The sequence below is a fragment of the Capricornis sumatraensis genome, chromosome 2 (genome assembly GCF_032405125.1).
Source record: "Capricornis sumatraensis isolate serow.1 chromosome 2, serow.2, whole genome shotgun sequence".
Taxonomy (NCBI): Eukaryota; Metazoa; Chordata; class Mammalia; order Artiodactyla; family Bovidae; genus Capricornis; species Capricornis sumatraensis.
The window spans coordinates 105,819,132-105,831,779 of record NC_091070.1 but is presented as its reverse complement, the minus strand read 5'-3'; the positions used below and the strand labels follow the sequence as shown (position 1 = coordinate 105,831,779).

Here is a 12,648-nt window from a genome sequence, read left to right as displayed (position 1 = left end):
TGACTCAGGTCTTGCCTCCCCATGAAGCCTTCTGGTAGGACTGCTCTAGGCTTCACACCCCCTCCAGTGATGCTAAGATTTCTAACTTCTAGAAACTTCCTGTGCTTCTGCTGAGGTGAGATTTCTACTTCTCCAGGTCATGGGAGCTCCCAGTTAACAAATCCAATCTACACTCTTTTCAGTAGTAGATTATTGCTGTATTTAGTTCCAGTGATACTTCTATGATGAGACTCTCACCTCTCCTCATTTCCATTTCATCCTGATTTGCTTCATAGCTCCTTGGTGGAACCTTCTCAGTTAACCTCAGTGGTGCCTCTCTTTTGACTGAAATGTTCCCCACCATTGCCCATGACTTCATTTATCACCTAAATACTCATGGCTCACAAATGTATCACTTGTAATCTCACTGAGGACAGGGGACTTTTCTTTCTCTACATTCCCCCTTGAACAACACAATGCCTGAACCAAAGTGAATGTCCAATAAATGTTTATTCAACAAGTGGTAAATGAAAACCCGTATTTTCCTCCCAGACTGATTCTTTGAATTTCAGATCTGCATGTATAACTGCCTAGCAGGTATCTCTATATCTACATTCAACAGAACCCTCAAACTCTACACATCCAGGGCAGACCCCCTCAGTCCCTTGGTCCACATTAAATCTTCTTCCTCTATTCCTTCTCTCTTTCATTTGAAAGAGAAAAAATCCAGAAGCCTTCTATTTGTGTTGAATTCTTTTTTTTTAAGCTTGCCCCACCCCCATCAAAATATTAGCCAATTTGTGTTAATTCTAACAGTCAACATTTATTGAGCACTTTATGCCAGACTTGGTGGCAGGTGAGGGAGTATAAAGGTAAACACACACACCCTAACTATATCCTGTATCATCCGGCCTCCCCATCTGCCACAGCCCTCGGTCAGGCCCTCACTGCCTTTCACCCAGACAGCTGACCTCCTAGTTGGTGTCTCTGCCCCAGTTCTCTCTGTTTGCCGTCTCTAGGATCCAATGCACCTTGACACTCTTAACCTGTAAACCTGCTTGCCGTACCCCTATTGAGGATTCTTCACTGGCAGCCCCAGTGTCAGAAGCTGTAGTCCTGATTCTCAAAACTATTGTGCTGTGATCGGTTGTGAAGTATGTCACAAGTAATTTTGATATTAATAGTAGTCTAAGACCTGAGGTTTGCAAATTATTTAAAAATTTAAACTAATTCAAATTATCGCCATAAAAATGTCACTTTCATTCACTTGAAGTCCCATATGCTGAGCCGAGTAGAGTGGAAGACATAACTTTACAGCCTGCTGGGAATTGTGCATTCCCGTGACACACCCTCAGGAGAATCCTTTAAATCTGATCATGAATGAGTGTGCATGTATGATGAGCGTGCGAGGCTGAAGTCTTCATGACTGACCCTGAAATCTTTAGGATAGCCTACATTAACCCCATGATCTAGCCCTTGTCTATTTCACTGGGGCTATTTCTTAACATTTTCTTAATACTTAAGAAATACTTAAAAGCTGCCACTTTTTTTCTTCCACTCTTAAAACCATCTCTTCTATTAGAAATTCCTGTACCTACCACTTCCACTGTAAAACTACTGCTAATCATGCAGATGCTAGCAGAGACTTTTCTCACGTACTGTGACCCAGTCTTAGATAGTCCTTCGTTGTGTTCACTTTGCCTTGTATATTCCTTCAAGGTAATATATAACTTATATTACTTAGTCTTCGTAATTTTATTTTTTGCACCTCATTTTAATTTTTACATATTTAGTTTCCCATTGGACTATAAGCACTTTGACTTCAGTGTCTTTTTATATTCTTCCAATTTCTTAGGACAGGCTTAGACATACAGTGGGGATGGTGGTTTAATCGCTAAGTCGTATCTAACTCTGCGACCCCATGGACTGTAGCCTGCCAGGCACCTCTGTCTGTGAGATTTTCTAGGCAAGAATACTGGAGTGGGCTGCCATTTCCTTCTCCAGGGTACCTTCCTAACCCAGGGATCAAACCCTGAGATAAAATACCATATACCAACAAAGATAGCTACCATCTTACCCACTAATCCCAATGTTCTGCAGAGTCAGGCATCTTTAGTACAAAATTCTATCTTGATGTCCCTAGACAGGGCAACTGAGGAGAGTCCTGACTCGTCCATGTGTGGATATATAGCCCTAGATATTTCCATAGAACTTGTATACACCTGTTTCTATCTGCCTGGTCTGCTTATGAGACCGTCTTCTGAAATGGTCACTTGAACCAAATTGGAGGAAGTATGGAGAAGAGGCTCTAGTGGGTAAAGTGAGGCCCCTGTGATTGTTATTGATCCTGTGGCCCCGAGTGTCCACCAGAAGGTTTCAGATAAGTGGTGAGAAATGGAGACCCAGTGGTTACTTGAGCACAGATGGCATATGCTGGAGCCAGAGTTTAGGAACTTTCTGTCTGGTAAAAATGTGCAGAATATATTAGACTCGAGAGAGAGTGAAGACAGAGCTTTAACCAGGAGACAAAAGGACCTGGGGTGTGAATAAGTGAATGGTATTTCGGGAATGAAAAGGATTAGACTGTTTTGAAAGTAAGATTAGCAGAGCCTGGTAAGCATCCAAAGATGGAGCCTGAAGGACAGGTATGACTCAAGGATGACTGAATCATTTAAGTCATCTATTAATTTGGCTTCTAGAAAATGTTTGAGATGAGAGATGACTCAGTATAATGAAAAGCTGTTTAACGATTATAACTGACCCTAAATAGCTGGAGGGTGTGGTCGCAGATACCACCTAAGCCTGTAACTGCCAGCAATGAGGCTTCGCCAGGGTTAGAGGCCTCTGCTGTGTTGTATCCAAGTTGGACCTGGGTTCTGAGGTGGTGCCATCTCTACCTATGTGTCTTCATGTGTAGGTTTTCTGATCTGGTTACTGGAAGGATGGGCTTGGCGTTAATAAGAACAGGGGAATTAGGGAAGGAGGGGATTCGAATGAGAGCTAGAGTTTTGTTCATTACAGACGCTGGCAGATTTTCCAGTTTCATAGAATACTGTGGTTGCTGCTGTACAATTGTTGATTTCTTATGGGCTACATCTCTGACATTCATTTGACTTTGTCTCTCCAGAGAGAAAGCACAGTCTCCGATAATCACACTTTATTTTCAGGGGCTTCCAAGGCGTAGCTCTCAAGTTTCTGGGATCTCCTTTCTGGGAGGAGCCAGGGTTTGTTGTGGTGGGAAAGAACGAACTTGGACTTTGGAGTCAGACAGACCTGAATTTGTGTCCCAGGTCCTCTGTCTACCATGGGGCACTGGACAGGTTACCTAGTTTATGTTGTGTCTGTTTTCTCAATGATAAAAGTGGAGTGTGTTTAGTTGATATAATATATATATCTCAATACTAGCATCACCTACTTCATAGGGTTTGGGGAAGGATAATCATAATAATAGTAGCTAATATGAGCTTACAGTTTATTTACCAAGCACTGTTATTTTACATTCATTATTTCTTTTAATCATCCCTGCAAAACTGTAAAGGCTGTACTATCAGTGTACTCATTATATTGACCAGTAAAGTGGGCTTAGAAGTGTTAAGTAACTTCCCTAAAAGACCCAGGTAGTAATTGACAGAAGGAGGATTTGAACCTCGGTTGAATGACTGCAACAGCTGAGCCCTTAAAGACTGAAACAAAGCTTTGTAGCCTCCCAAATATCAATCTTTCTGTGAAAATCGGGAAGCTCTCCTAAAACCCATTCAGATTAATCGCCTCCTCTACCATGTTCCTGGAACAAAATATCTGTAGTTTTAATAAGCATATATTTTATGATTTCAATCCTTTATTCAGCCTTTTAGTCATTTGTTCAAAGTCCTTCTTTTTTCACTAAATTATAAGCGTTTGAACACAGGAACTTGCCTACCTGTGTATTTTCCCTCCAATACCTTCTTTATACATAGGTGTTCTCAATGTTAATTTGTTGGAAAGAAATTATATGAAAGGCTCAACTTTCCCTAAGGAGAGTTACCTTTGGTACCTTGGGGTCACTTTTGCCTGTCACCAAAAGGAAAGACTAAAGTGTCAAGTAGTACTATAAGCAACACTAATGAAATGTGATCATTTAAAATAATGAAATAAAGTCAGTTAGTCTGATAAAGTCCTTACCTCACTTCCTCACCCCCAACACACAAATGTCATAAAAACAGAGGTGATCTTTGCTCAGTCAGTAAGTTGTTTGTGACGTTTATAATTGAAACAGATAAGAAATAAAGTATTGGAAACCAGTTCCTCTTTGCCTCCAGGTATCACACATGCTATATCCCATTTGGTCTTAACTTTTTTCTCACATCAGTCCCTTCAGTTGGAATGCAGGCCTTGTGCTGAAGCTGAGCGGTGCTGTGGTCTGACTTCCCATTGGTGGAGAGTGGGTCTGGGCAGTTGAGGTGGACGTAAGTGAATACCATTATCCTCACTTGAGACAGAAAAAAGAAAATCCATGACCGCTTGGGTAGCAGCAAGGCCTTTAGGTTTAAAGTGCATGATTAACAGATACACACTACTGTGTATAATACAGATAAACAATAAGGACTTACTGTTCAGCATAAGAAACAACATCCTGTAACATCCTATGATGGAAAAGAATTTGAAAAAAACTGTATAAACTGAATCACTTTGCTGTACATCTGAAACTAACAAGGCATTGTGAATCAATTATACGTCAATATAAAACAAAAACAAAACAACAGCAAAGTGCCTTTTAGCTGCTCTTGGTTGCAAAGCCGAGTGATGATAATGGTCCTGTTGGTAAAAATAATGATGCACAGAGCATTTCATCCTCATCAAGGTACCTCTTATCCCTGTTCTTTGAGCAACAGCCCCGTGTGGGTGAATAGGAGGAATCACAAAATTGTGTTCAGTAAAAGGCTGTTAGTTGTTCTTGTTTTGTCTTCTTTCCCCCTCAGCCCTGTTCTTTCCTGATCCTGAATGAATCTCGCTGTAGTTCCATCCAGCACACACTGTTGGCAGCCTTCCCCATGTGAAGCTATGGAGGCATTGGCGCGGGAGGCCTCTGTATGACCCACTAAAGGCTCTAAGCACACCAGTCCGTGCAGTTGACTGGACAGGGGGCCCAGAGGCCACCCATCCCCAAATCCTTCGCCTCTTATTTCAGACATGATTCTAACTGGATGGTTGTCTGGTTTCCCTACCCCTGCCAGAATATATGCATGGTCATCACCAATATTTACTGAGCAGTACCTGCAGATCTTGGTTTAGCCACCTTGGCTATGGACTCAGGGAATCCTTACCACCACCCCAGGAGCTGGGAAACATGATTGTCTCCATTTTCCCGGTGAGGACCCAGCAGGGAGGGAATCAGAAACAAGGTCCCACAGCCATCAGTCAAGGTCAGGTTTGGCTTCCAGGATCCAGTACCACAGCTGTGTGAACTCGAACACTGTGCTACCTGTGAAGAAGAGCAAACTCCGAGAGGCAGTGAAGCTATAAAAAGCCCAGCAGATGGAGTTTACATAGGACAGGCTTGCAGATTCCCACCTAGCAGTGGGCCTGGGTGATAATTGGCATTCATAATGATAAATGATTTGGGTCCTGAAGAAGAAGCCAAGTTACGTTCAAGATTCGCATCTATCTGTCTATCTGGATATTTTTCAAAAGTGAAACAAGCAAACAGAAAGAAGCTAGAGGAAAGATAACGTTTTAAGTGGCTTATAGCTAAAATAATGAAAATCAACACAGTTTTGGTTAAACCCCTAGGAATAGGGAGATGAGGCAGCTTTCTGGAGTGGTTTCTTTCACAGGAGTTAATTTTTCCTTCCTTATCGACTCCTGGCTTCCAGAATCTCTGTTCCCTGGGTGTCTTCCCCAGCACAAAGGTTATGGACCCATGGACTGCTTGTACCTTCTCCCTGGACTCCTGTTCCAGAAAAGATGACGTGAATTTATGAATCACCCTATGCTGTGAACAGGGTGCCTTGTGCCTGCTGTTGCTTTGCTTTTGGGGTGGCAGGTAGAAGGAATGCAATTCAGTAAATAGCAGTCCTTTCTTAAACCACCATGGATGTGGAAGGGGGGTGGTCCGGGGATTCGAGAGCAGAGAGGGGAAGTCAGGTCTTTGTCTGGAGGGAAATGCTGTGACCACCCCTTCAGGTCTGTTAAGCGTCTACTGGATAAGAAGGAGATTCTCTTCCTTGCTTCCACCTCCCCCATCCCCGTTCTTTTTTCTCCCTTGGTAGAATAATATAAAATAAAAAAGCCCAGTAGAAAGGGAGCTGTGATGCTGTCGTCCCTGGCGTTGATGTTATTTATTTTCCTCAGTTGCTGCTCTGGAAGCCCAGAGTTGACAGAGCGGTTTTGTAGAATAGAAACATTATAGACTGTTACTGTCAGAGTGTTAAATGTGATGGATAGAGAAATAGAGGCGAAGGAGGGGACTTCATACGGGGAGCCAGGGTGCTCATGGGAAAGTAAACCATCCGCATATAAGAAATGAATGAGGTAATGTGGCGGGAGGTAATGGGCTTTCGCAACATGCCGGAACAGAGATGCTTATTACAGGGTGTGCTTAACCCCTGGCATGCTGACTTCCTTTTGTGGGTTCCTGGGCTCTCCGCCGTGTCCCTCGGTGTGAGCATGTGTGTGGCTTTTCTTCAGGCAGGGAAGCAGGCTTGTGCAGGAGTGGAGACAAACATGGGCTTAATAACACAGTGTTAGCGGCAGCCTGTACATCAGAAAGCCTTGGCAGCTCCCGAGGGGCTTGGAATCCCCGGGGCTGCAGGAGACGGAATACGCCCTGACTGCTGGGTTAGGGAGAAGCAGGGAGGCACGCTGGGGGAGCTGGGAGCTCTGCTGATTTCTCCATGGGGGACTTCTGAGGGGTGCTTTGGTTTCCTGGGAGAGAAGTTGATTCATGCTACTTGGTCTCCTTAGTGGCCCTGGAAGATGCCCTGCTGCTTTATGTAGACAGTGCCTAGCTGTTCTCCTACTGTCCGGAATGTGGTGGCTTTGCTACGAGATGGGAGGGAGAGAAGCAGAGAGCGAGCATCTTTATTAACTCCTTGTCAAGTTGTACAGAGCGTGTCGGGGGAGACCCAGCCTGAGATGGGATGATGGAAGGGGTCTGGCTAGCCTAGGTGAGGTGGAGGGAAGTGAACTGAAAGGTGGCCGGGTTCCGTGAACAAGGTGCTTTCCCTTTGTATTGGGTTCCCATGAGATGGCTGGATGGCATCACTGACTCGATGGACGTGAGTCTGGGTGAACTCCGGGAGTTGGTGATGGACAGGGAGGCCTGGCCTGCTGCGATTCACGGGGTCGCAAAGAGTGGGACACGACTGAGCGACGGAACTGAACTGACTTTTCCTACGTATCTTTGTGTCCTGGTGGTGACCAGCCCTGTGACAAGCATTTAGCAAGCTATCAGGGCTCGGTTAATGGGGCCCTCATCTAGCTTTGGTGATTACCTGCTGTGTGGTCTTGAACAAGTCCTTTACCCTCTCTGGGTGTTAGTTTTCTCTTCTATGGTATGGGGATAATAACACCTCATAGGTTTATTATCAAGATTAAACATACTCATGCTATTGAAAGGGTAAGTAGGCTATAAAACATTATGTAAACACCAAAGTATTACCAGTATTTCAGCAGTTAGTGACAGAACAATACCTGTCACAAGGTATTAAGGATCCAGTAAAAAACGTCACCCAAGAAATTAACATTTTCAAGCTAGCAGCTTCATATGCTTTTACCCAGACAGCACTGCTTTTGTCTGCTGTTAAAGTGTGTCTCTCTGCTTTCAGTGGTGGTTACTTCAGCAAGGACGCTGCCCTGGCTCGATGTTTATATTTTTGGCACTGGGTCAGCAGGAGCCTCAGAAACTCTTGCAGGGGACGATCGTCACCTAAGAGCGGGGGTTTTCCTCCCCTTCCTATTCAGAGGTTTCACAGAATCACTGAATGCTATGACATTAGTCAGTGTCCATCATTGGCCTTGATGTAGTTTGGAAGGTGCCTCTTGCTGAAGCACAGACGTCACCTCTAGCAGCTTTTGGACCTTTCCCCGGAGCTCTTCCATACAAGAGGTTCCTCAACCCAACCTCATCCTCTGAGATCTAGCTGCCGCCTCTGAGGTCATGTCTCCAGAAGGCCTGTCCTTAAGATGGTTCACATTCTGGGGATTTTTTGGTTGTCACTGAAACCTGCAAGGATCCTCAGTATTTCCACAGAAGCAGAAGGACCTCAGTTGGCTGGCCTGATCAGCCATGGTCTGGACCCTGTCCCAGGTCTTAGGCTGGCATGTGGTGCCCTCTGGTGAGACACAGGCCTGGTCTCGTGCACTGCTTCTTGTTCCCTATCTCTCTTCCTCAGTCAGGGGTCTGGACCTCCCAGGCAAATTGGTCTCCTTTCTGTCTCCCTGCTCCCCGTGGGATGCCTTTATGTCGTCCATGTATATCTGGTTTCTATTCATCTTTCAAATTTGCTCCTTATTTTTTTCCCAGTAATTACAGCTTTAATTGTCTCTCTTGATTCTTCAAATTTATTCTACTGTATGTAACAGCTGGCTATATACAGTTTTTTGGTGTTTCTCTGGCTGTTTCACATGAGACTATCTTATCTTTCCAAGAGTATTAAATTTTTCTCCAAAAAAGGGATAGCCCTATATATATTTTTTCTTATAATTGGCATCCCACTGCCCTCTTCTGCAATCATTTGTCATCTATGTCATTATAATGCTTCTATAATATAGAGCTTTTTTTTTTGCTTATTTCTGGGCTTCTGGAAAGACTGCTGCTGCTAAGTCACTTCAGTCGTGTTCGACTTTGTGTGACCCCATAGACGGCAGCCCACCAGGCTCCCCCGTCCCTGGGATTCTCCAGGCAAGAATACTGGAGTGGGTTGCCATTTCCTTCTCCAATGCATGAAAGTGAGAAGTGAAAGTGAAGTCGCTTAGTTGTGACCGACTCTTAGCAACCCCATGGACTGCAGCCTACCAGGCTCCTCCGTCCATGGGATTTTCCAGGCAAGAGTACTGGAGTGGGGTGCCATTGCCTTCTCCACTGGAAATAGACTAGCAATGCCTTATAGAAAAAAGCATTATCTTAGGTATCTTTGGCTGTCCCAAGGTGACTAATATATAGCTCCTCTTGTTATTTCTTCAATTTATTGGCAGTTTTTAACAGAAAAGTTCTCTTCCTGCACTTAATCTAGTTTACATACTCAGACCTCCTTATAGTCAGCCTTGAATGGAATGGTAATAAAAAATCCATGTGTAAAGGGAAAGGGTACCAGCATGTGATGGGGTCTTGTCTCTCTCTGAGTAATATTGTTGGTACATGTCAGTGACCATGTCTCTGAGGATTAGATGCAATGATGGATCTCAGAGTCTTGAATGGTATGTCACATAGAGCAGGCATAGGGTCTTGTTAGTTACAGTAGTGGCAGTAGCATCCACAGTAATAATAATCGTAAGAAGTAGTAGTAGTAGTTGCAATAATTTCTGTCGTCCAGTTCAAATGCCTTTTTTGCTCTGTTTATGTTTTGATCGAGTTTCAGATATAATCAAATAATAGAGAGAATCTATAAGCTGGGGAACAGTAACACCAGACTCTCTAAACATAAGTCTTCCCTGTGCTAGTGGGATCCCTCTGCTCCTTCTTGCTCTAAAGGCTGGAACCCTATCACGCTGTCTTCCTGAATGCCTCTGTACCAGGATATTCTCTTCAAATATGTGCCTACAAAAGCCAACTCCTCTTAGGTTCAGGAAGGAAGGTGTGTATTAGGACTCAAAAAAAAGCTCAAAGCTCAGTCATGTCTGACTCTTTGTGACCCCATGGACTGTAGCCCGCTGGGATCCTCTGTCTATGGGATTTCCCAGGCAAGAATACTGGAGTGGGTTGCCATTTCCTTCTCCAGGGGATATTTTGGACTCAGGGTCTCCTGCATGGCAGGTGGGTTCTTTACCACTGAGCCACAAGGGAAGCCCTGTATATTAGGAATAATGAGTTACAAATCCTTAGATTTGTTTAAAATTTATAAAAAGGAAAGTAATAAGGGATGAGGAAGACAGATCTAATATCTGGCCTTTTCAGGAGATTTTGCCTCTGCATTTTTTAAATTCCACTAGGATGCCTAGAATAGTAAGATTTGCAGACTGTGGAGCTCAGGCAAAAGGCAGAATGATGCAAAGCTTCATGGATGATACTTTTCCCTTGTTGATTAGTGATTTTTCTAAATCCCTTTTTTTTTTCTATATCAAAACACAGTGCCAGTCTTTGAACCTCACCAACTATGATCTCAGAATTGTGTGCACTGAGGTCTGTGAAAAAGGGAATGAACAGGGTTCAGGAGGGGGCATTGCTGGTGTATGCAGTAGGCAGTCAGTTCTCAAGAATAACCTGGGGGTGTTTATAGAATGCAGATTCACAGGACTGGTCCCAGCAGGTTTGCTGTGGTGTAGAAATCTGCATTTCATGAACACTTTTGATGAATTTGATGCTGGTGGTATCTCTGATGCTGGGAGGGATTGGGGGCAGGAGGAGAAGGGGATGACAAAGGATGAGATGGCTGGATGGCATCACCAACTCAATGGATGTGAGTTTGAGTGAACTCTGGGAGTTGGTGATGGACAGGGAGGCCTGGCGTGCTGCAATTCATGGGGTCGCAAAGAGTCGGACACGACTGAGCGACTGAACTGAACTGGTACATACTTTACTCTTTGGGAAATAGCTCTACCTCCATATCTCTTCCATTCCGCTTGTGCTGACGGTCCTCTTACGGGTCCTGAAGCTGGTAACTCATTGCCATATGAGAGAATTTAAAATGCTGCATATGTGTTCACTTCAGTGATATACAGAAAGATTGAGGACACAGAGATGAATGGCATGGGTTTTGCACAAGGATGATGTGCATTTGTAAAGCATTTCATATTTTTCACTGAGCTATATACTTGTGAATTGTGTACTTTTCTATATCTGTGTTATATACCAAAATATTAAAAATATTTATCATCTTTTTATTAATACCACTGATATATGACCCAACCCAAGAACTTTTGATCTACATCAAGCACCTATTTTGAAGAGAATAAGAACCGATAGTGTGGATCCATGGTTTTCTAGTGAAGAAAGCTGAGCACCAAAGAATTGATGCTTTTGAACTGTGGTGTTGGAGAAGACTCTTGAGAGTCCCTTGGACTGCAAGGAGATCCAACCAGTCCATTCTGAAGGAGATCAGCCCTGGGATTTCTTTGGAAGGAATGATGCTAAGGCTGAAACTCCAGTACTTTGGCCACCTCATGCGAAGAGTTGACTCATTGGAAAAGACTCTGATGCTGGGAGGGATTGGGGGCAGGAGGAGAAGGGGACAACTGAGGATGAGATGGCTGGAAAGCATCAGTGACTCGATGGACGTGAGTCTGAGTGAACTCCGGGAGTTGGTGATGGACAGGGAGGCCTGGCGTGCTGCGATTCATGGGGTCACAAAGAGTCGGACACGACTGAGCAACTGAACTGAACTGAAGAGTCATGTCAGCCCCTTTGGTTAACATATGTGGCTTGTAGCAATTCTGGGTGGCATTGAGGGTAGGAGGGGACACAGAGCTCCCCTGAGCCTCCTGGTAGTAAGAGGTGATTACCATGATGAGGTTTTTTTGGTGTCTACCATTCTTAGATTAGAATGCTTGTTGTCCAGACTGGGTAACAAGCAAAAGAGGAGCTCATCCTGAGCTCACCTTCACAAGCACAAGGCTCAGACTCTCCCCAAAGTCATGGAGATTTTTTTTTGTGACCTCATTCTGGTAGAGATGCTGTATTCACAGATATAATTTTGCATTTACCCTCTCACATCAGAACTTCCCTATCTTGAGTTTACTGTTCATTTTGAGTTGTGTTTGAGTGTGTTTGTGCACTCATAGGACTATACAATGAGCATGTACATGTGTATATGTGTGCGCCGGTGTTCATGTGATGAATGAGTGCGTACATGCATATATGTGTGCGCCTGTGTTCATGTGATGAATGAGTGTGTACATGCGTATATGTGTGCGCCTGTGTTCATGTGATGAATGTGTGTGTACATGCGTATATGTGTGTGCCTGTGTTCATGTGATGAATGAGTGCGTACACGCGTATATGTGTGTGCCGGTGTTCATGTGATGAATGAGTGTGTACATGCGTATATGTGTGTGCCGGTGTTCATGTGATGAATGAGTGTGTACATGCGTATATGTGTGTGCCGGTGTTCATGTGATGAATGAGTGTGTACATGCGTATATGTGTGTGCCTGTGTTCATGTGATGAGTGAGTGTGTACATGCATATATGTGTGTGCCTGGGTTCATGTGATGAATGAGTGTGTACATGCATATATGTGTGTGCCTGTGTTTATGTGATGAGTGAGTGTGTACATGCATATATGTGTGTGCCTGGGTTCATGTGATGAATGAGTGTGTACATGCATATATGTGTGTTCCTGTGTTCATTTCATGGGCCAGCTTGTTCACATGATCTCTTGGAGAGACTTTGTTCCAGAATGCAGAGATAGTTAACTTTTTGTGCCAGTTCCATGGATGGCCAGTCATATAAGGGCTTTTGAGTTTTAACAACCTGGTGTTTCCAAGTATCTATTATCCCTCTTTGACTTGTTCCACTGTGCTATTCTGAATGGGA

General features: G+C 44.0%; 1 protein-coding gene and 1 pseudogene across 3 annotated transcripts in view; both read left to right on the top strand.

Moving 5' to 3' along the window:
* The window catches only part of PBX1 (PBX homeobox 1), a 297,657-nt gene that overhangs the window by 129,890 nt on the left and 155,119 nt on the right, over positions 1–12,648 (top strand). The gene's annotated exons all lie outside the window — the stretch shown is intronic.
* Positions 10,817–10,914, top strand: LOC138074716 (U6 spliceosomal RNA; annotated as a pseudogene).